This window comes from Urocitellus parryii, chromosome 1, assembly GCF_045843805.1.
Source record: "Urocitellus parryii isolate mUroPar1 chromosome 1, mUroPar1.hap1, whole genome shotgun sequence".
NCBI lineage: Eukaryota > Metazoa > Chordata > Mammalia > Rodentia > Sciuridae > Urocitellus > Urocitellus parryii.
The window spans coordinates 56,988,620-56,995,207 of NC_135531.1; the positions used below are offsets into that span (position 1 = coordinate 56,988,620).

Genomic DNA, 6,588 nt, shown 5'->3' on the forward strand with positions numbered 1-6,588 from the left:
AAGCTATCTATGCTAAGCCTCAGGCTAGCATCATTCTGAATGGACAAAAGTTAAAGGCAGTCCCTCTAAAATCTGGAACAAGACAGGGATGCCCTCTATCACCACTTCTATTCAATATAGTTCTCGAAATACTGGCCAGAGCAATTAGACAGACAAAAGAAATTAAAGGCATAAAAATAGGAAAAGAAGAACTTAAATTATCACTATTTGCAGATGACATGATTCTATACCTAGAAAACCCAAAAGGGTCTACAAAGAAACTACTAGAACTAATAAATGAATTCAGCAAAGTGGCAGGATATAAAATCAACACGCATAAATCAAAGGCATTTCTGTATATCAGCGACAAAACTTCTGAAATGGAAATGAGGAAAAACACTCCATTCACAATATCCTCAAAAAAAATAAAATACTTGGGAATCAACCTAACAAAAGAGGTGAAAGATTTATACAATGAAAACTACAGAACCCTAAAGAGAGAAGTAGAAGAAGATCTTAGAAGATGGAAAAATATACCCTGTTCATGGATAGGCAGAACTAACATTATCAAAATGGCGATATTACCAAAAGTTCTCTATAGGTTTAATGCAATGCCAATCAAAATCCCAATGGCTTTTCTTGTGGAAATAGATAAAGCAATCATGAAATTCATATGGAAAAATAAAAGACCCAGTATAGCAAAAGCAATTCTAAGCAGGAAGTGTGAATCAGGCGGTATAGCGATACCAGATTTCAAACTATATTACAGAGCAATAGTGACCAAAACAGCATGGTACTGGTACCAAAACAGGCGGGTGGACCAATGGTATAGAATAGAGGACACAGAGACTAATCCACAAAGTTACAACTATCTTATATTTGATAAAGGGGCTAAAAGCATGCAATGGAGGAAGGATAGCATCTTCAACAAATGGTGTTGGGAAAACTGGAAATCCATATGCAACAAAATGAAACTGAATCCCTTTCTCTCACCATGCACAAAGTTAACTCAAAATGGATCAAGGAGCTTGATATCAAATCAGAGACTCTGCGTCTGATAGAAGAAAAAGTTGGCTCCGATCTACATATTGTGGGGTCGGGCTCCAAATTCCTTAATAGGACACCCATAGCACAAGAGTTAACAACAAGAATCAACAAATGGGACTTACTCAAACTAAAAAGTTTTTTTCTCAGCAAAAGAAACAATAAGAGAGGTAAATAGGGAGCTTACATCCTGGGAACAAATTTTTACTCCTCACACTTCAGATAGAGCCCTAATATCCAGAGTATACAAAGAACTCAAAAAATTAGACAATAAGATAACAAATAACCCAATCAACAAATGGGCCAAGGACCTGAACAGACACTTCTCAGAGGAGGATATACAATCAATCAACAAGTACATGAAAAAATGTTCATCATCTCTAGCAGTCAGAGAAATGCAAATCAAAACCACCCTAAGATACCATCTCACTCCAGTAAGATTGGCAGCCATTATGAAGTCAAACAACAACAAGTGCTGGCGAGGATGTGGAGAAAAGGGTACTCTTGTACATTGCTGGTGGGACTGCAAATTGGTGCGGCCAATTTGGAAAGCAGTTTGGAGATTCCTGGGAAAGCTGGGAATGGAACCACCATTTGACCCTACTTTTGCCCTTCTCGGACTATTCCCTGAAGACCTTAAAAGAGCATGCTACAGGGATGCTGCCACATCGATGTTCATAGCAGCACAATTCACAATAGCTAGACTGGAACCAACCCAGATGCCCTTCAATAGATGAATGGATAAAAAAATGTGGCATCTATACACAATGGAGTACTATGCAGCAATAAAAAATGACAAAATCATAGAATTTGCAGGGAAATGGATGGCACTAGAGCAGATTATGCTTAGTGAAGCTAGTCAATCCCTAAAAAACAAATACCAAATGTCTTCTTTGATATAATGAGAGCAACTATGAACAGAGAGGGAGGAAGAGCAGGAAGAAAAGATTAACATTAAACAGAGACATGAGATGGGAGGGAAAGGGAGAGAAAAGGGAAATTGCATGGAAATAAAGGGAGACCCTCATTGCTATACAAAATTACATATAAGAGTTTGAGAGGGGAATGGGAAAATAAACAAGGAGAGAAATGAATTACAGTAGATGGGGTAGAGAGAGAAGATGGGAGGGGAGGGGAGGGGGGATAGTAGGGGATAGGAAAGGTAGCAGAATACAACAATTACTAATTGGGCATTATGTAAAATTGTGGATGTGTAACCGACGTGATTCTGTGCCGCAGGCGGCTCGCTGGCCGCGGGTTGAGCGGGCTGGCTGAGCCCCGTTCCTGCGGCTGCTATCCCCGAGCACTGCCTGCCGCACCCCTGCTGAGCGATTCCCTGCTGAGCTGTCAGTGCACGCGGGCTTGCAATCTTACAACCCGGTTGGGCACAAAAACACAAGCCAGTCAAACTGAGACAAAGTTTTATTTAGAGAGAGGCCGTGTGCGTCCCCTAACAAGTGGGTCCACCACACGTGTGTTCTACCTGAGCCGGGGGGCCTCCACTTCCCCCGGAACACCCTCCTATCATCCTTTCCCAACCAATGGGAACTCTCCCATTATAAGAGTGACATGAGTAACCTGAGTCCTGAAATGGGCCCAGCTAAACAGCATGAGTCCAATTACCATATGAATGTGAATTGCTGGCTGACAGTCACTAAATCCAAAGGTGCCTGTATCAATATTTTTGCTGTGGCTCCTAACAATTCTGCAATCTGCATTTGGGGTAAAATTGGGAGTTCATAACCCACTTCAATCTAATGTATGAAATATGATATGTCAACAGCTTTGTAATGTTGTGAACAACCAATAAAAATTAAAAAAAGAAAAAAAAATAAAAATAAAAATAAGAGGCAACAAGGAATAGAAGAAACTCCCCTCAACATTATAAGGCTATATATGGCAAACCCAAAGCAAATATCATACTAAATAGGGAAAAACTGAAAGCATTTCCTCTAAAATCAGGAACAAAACAAGGATGTCCACTTTTACCACTCCTATTAAAAACCCATAGGAGATTTAATAGGAGTGGGCTGGGGTCCTGGCTCAGCAGTATAGAGTGCTGGCCTAGTCTATGCGAGGCACTGGGTTGGATCCACAGAACCACATAAAAATAAATAAATAAAAGTATTGTGTCCAACTACAACTATATTTTTGTGTATACATACACACACACACACACGCACACGCACACACACACACACACACATATATATATATATATATATATATATATATATATATATATATTTTAAACCCAGTACTTGAAATTCCAACCAGAACAATTAGGCAACAGAAGAATGTCTAAAAGATGCAAATAGGAAAAGAAGAGGTTAAGTTGTCTGTTTTCAGATTATATGATCCTATATTTGGAAGACCTAAAAATTCCACCAGAAGACATCTAGAGCTGATAAATTCAGCAAAGTAGAAGGACACAAGATAAACACAAAAGTCAATAGCTTTTCTACACATAATAATGAACCTGCTAAAAAAGAAATGAAGAAACTAATTTCATCATTCACCATAAGCTAAAAACAAACAACAAACAAACAAAAAAATGACCTGGGAGTAAATCTAACCAAGACCTCTACAATAAAAATTATAGAACACTGAAAAAACAATAGGCAGAATTAATGTTGTTAAAACACCCATATTACCAAAAGCAATATACATACAGATTCAATGCAGTCTTGTTCAAAATACCAATGACATTCTTCACAGACCTAAAAAAATTTTAAAATCCTAAAATTCATATGGAAGAATAAAAAATCCAGAATAGCCAAAGCAATTCTGAGCATTACTTTTACTGGAGGCATCATAGTACCTGACTTCAAATTATACTACAGAGCTATAGTAACAAAAACAACATGGTATTGGCTTAAAAACAGGTATGAAGAATAATGGGATAGAATAGAAGACACAGAGACAAACCTACACAGTTACAGTCATCTGATCCTTGCAAAGGTGCCAAAAACATATGTTGGAGAAAAGTCAGCCTTTTTAACAAATGTGCAGGGAAAACTGGATATCCATATGTAGAATAATGAAGCTAGATCCCTCTCTCTTACCCTGCTCAAAACCCAAATTTATCCAAAATCTAGCAATTAGAGAAGAAACACTGCAACTGCTAAATAAAACATAATCAACACTCCAATGTATTGGCACAGGCATTGGCTTCCTTCACATGATTTCTATAACTCAAGATATAAAACCCAGAATCAATAAGTGGGATGTCCTCAAATTTAAACTGTTCTGCACAGTAAATGAAACAATTAAGAATGTGAAAGGAAGGACTGGGAATATAGCTCAGTCGATAGAGTGCCTGCCTCACATGCACAAGGCCCTGGGTTCAATCCCCAGCACCACAAAAAAAAAAAAAAAACAGAGAATGTGAAGGGAAAACCTACAAAATGGGAGAAAAATCTTGCCAGATACTTTTCTGACAGGGAATGAATATCCAGAATATATTTAAAAACTCCAAAAACTTAACATCAGAGAAAAAACAAGTAACCCAATCAATAAATGGGCAAATGAACTAAACAGACAATTCTTGAAAGAAGAAATACAAATGGTCAACAAACGATGAAAAACTGTTCAATATCCTTAGCAATAAGGGAAATAATCAAAACTACAATGGGACTTCCTCTCACTCAGGTTAGAATGGCACCCATTAAGAAAACATAAATTCTGGCAAGGATGCAGAAATAAAGTACCCTCATACATTGTTGGTCGGACTGCAAATTAGTGCCACCACTAGGGAAATTGGGATGGAGATTTCTCAAAACACTACAAATATAATCATCATATTACCCAGTATCCCACTCCTTGGTATCTATCAAAAAAAGCTAAAAATCAGCATATTTTAGTGATGCATCATACTAATATTTATAGCAGTACAATCCACAATAGCCAAGTTATGGTTCCATCTAGGTGTCCATCAACAGATGAATGGATAAAGAAATATATATACATACATACATAATGGAGTTTTACTCAATCATAAAGAAGAATGAAAATTGTCATTTTCTGGTTAATAAATGGTGTTATAGTTTAGATATTAGATGTCCCCCAAAAGCTCATGTGAGACAATGCCAGAAATTTTAAAGCTGAAATTATTGTGTTTTAAAGAGGTTTAACTTAATCATTGCATTAATCCCCTCATATGGGGTTAACTTGGAGGTAATTGTAGGCAGGTAGGGTATGGCTGGAGGAGGTAGGTCCCTGAGGGCATGCCTTTGGATTTTTTATTTTGTCCTTGCTGAGAAGAGAGCACTCTCTACCCTCCCCCCCCCTTTTCTCTCCTCCTTCCTGGTGTTATATTCTGAGTGTCCTGAGCCACTTTCCTCCATCACTCTTCCACCATGGTGTTCTGCCTAGCCTTGGGCCAAGAGCAATAGAGTTGGCCATCTACCGACTGAGACGTCTGAAACTATGAGCTCCCAATAAACTTTTTCTTCCTTGAATTATTCTTGCCAGGTCTTTTTGGTTATGGCAGAGAAAAAGCTGTCTAAAACAGATGGAATTGGAGAACATCCTGTTAAGTGAAATAAACCAGACTCAGAAAGTCAAGGGCCAAATGTTTTCTCTCATATAAAGAAGGTAGAGAGAAAAAAGGAATTTAACAGAAGGGGGGCAGGGATCTCATGAAAATAGAAGGGAAATGAGTAGAGTAGAGGTAGGGGACTAAGGGGGAGGGAGAAAGGGAGGAAAAGGAGAACAAGAGAATAAAATTGATCAAATTATGCTGTAGGCACATATGAATATATCAAAATGAATTCCATTCTTATGTAAAATTATAATGCACCAATGGGAAAACCAGAAGACTAGAGAGAGGAGAACAGGCGGAAGGAAGATGGGAGGGAAAGGGAAGTTCTGGGGAAAGTATTGGAGCAAACTGTGTTATGTGCTTATATAAATATGTCACAATGAACCCAATTACTAGGTATAATTATAATGCATTAATAAAAATATTAAAAGTGTAAAAAATTAATAATATAAGGGAGGCTAGTAGAATAAAGGAAGAGAATCTTGTGAGAGAGGAGGGAAGGAAATGAGAAGATGTGGGGTAATAAGATTGATCAAATTATGTGCATTAAGAATATGTCGGGGCTGTGGTGTAGCTCAGTGGCAGAGCACTCGCCTAGCACGTGTGAAGCCCTGAGTTCAATCCTCAGCACCACATAGAAATAAATAAATAAAGGTATTGTGAAAAAAAGAAAAAAGAATATGTCACAATGAGTACTACTATTACCTATTGTTATGGTGCACCAATAAAAACCATTAAAAAAAAGGGTAACACATTCAGACAAAAATTACCTTTGTTAAAGCAGAATTCTGGAAGGAAAAAAAATTACCTGATTTTGCCTATTCTGGGCAAGAAAATTGTTAGCAGTTACTTTCATATTTAAGATTTGACATACATATTAAATTTTCCTATAAACAATAACACATTTAAATTTATGCAAATCTTTTATTTCCCCATTAATTCTTTTTTTAATGGACACATAAAAACTACATATTTACCATGTGACATTTTGGCACATGTCTACATTGTGTAGTATTCAAGTC

The 6,588-nt window shown here is 37.5% G+C and overlaps 1 non-coding gene across 1 annotated transcript; it reads left to right on the plus strand.

The window, feature by feature from the left end:
- Positions 1–6,130: 6,130 nt before the first annotated feature.
- Positions 6,131–6,202, plus strand: Trnaa-agc (transfer RNA alanine (anticodon AGC)). The gene has a single exon. It is a non-coding gene; the product is annotated as a tRNA-Ala (tRNA).
- The last annotated feature ends 386 nt before the right edge of the window (positions 6,203–6,588 follow it).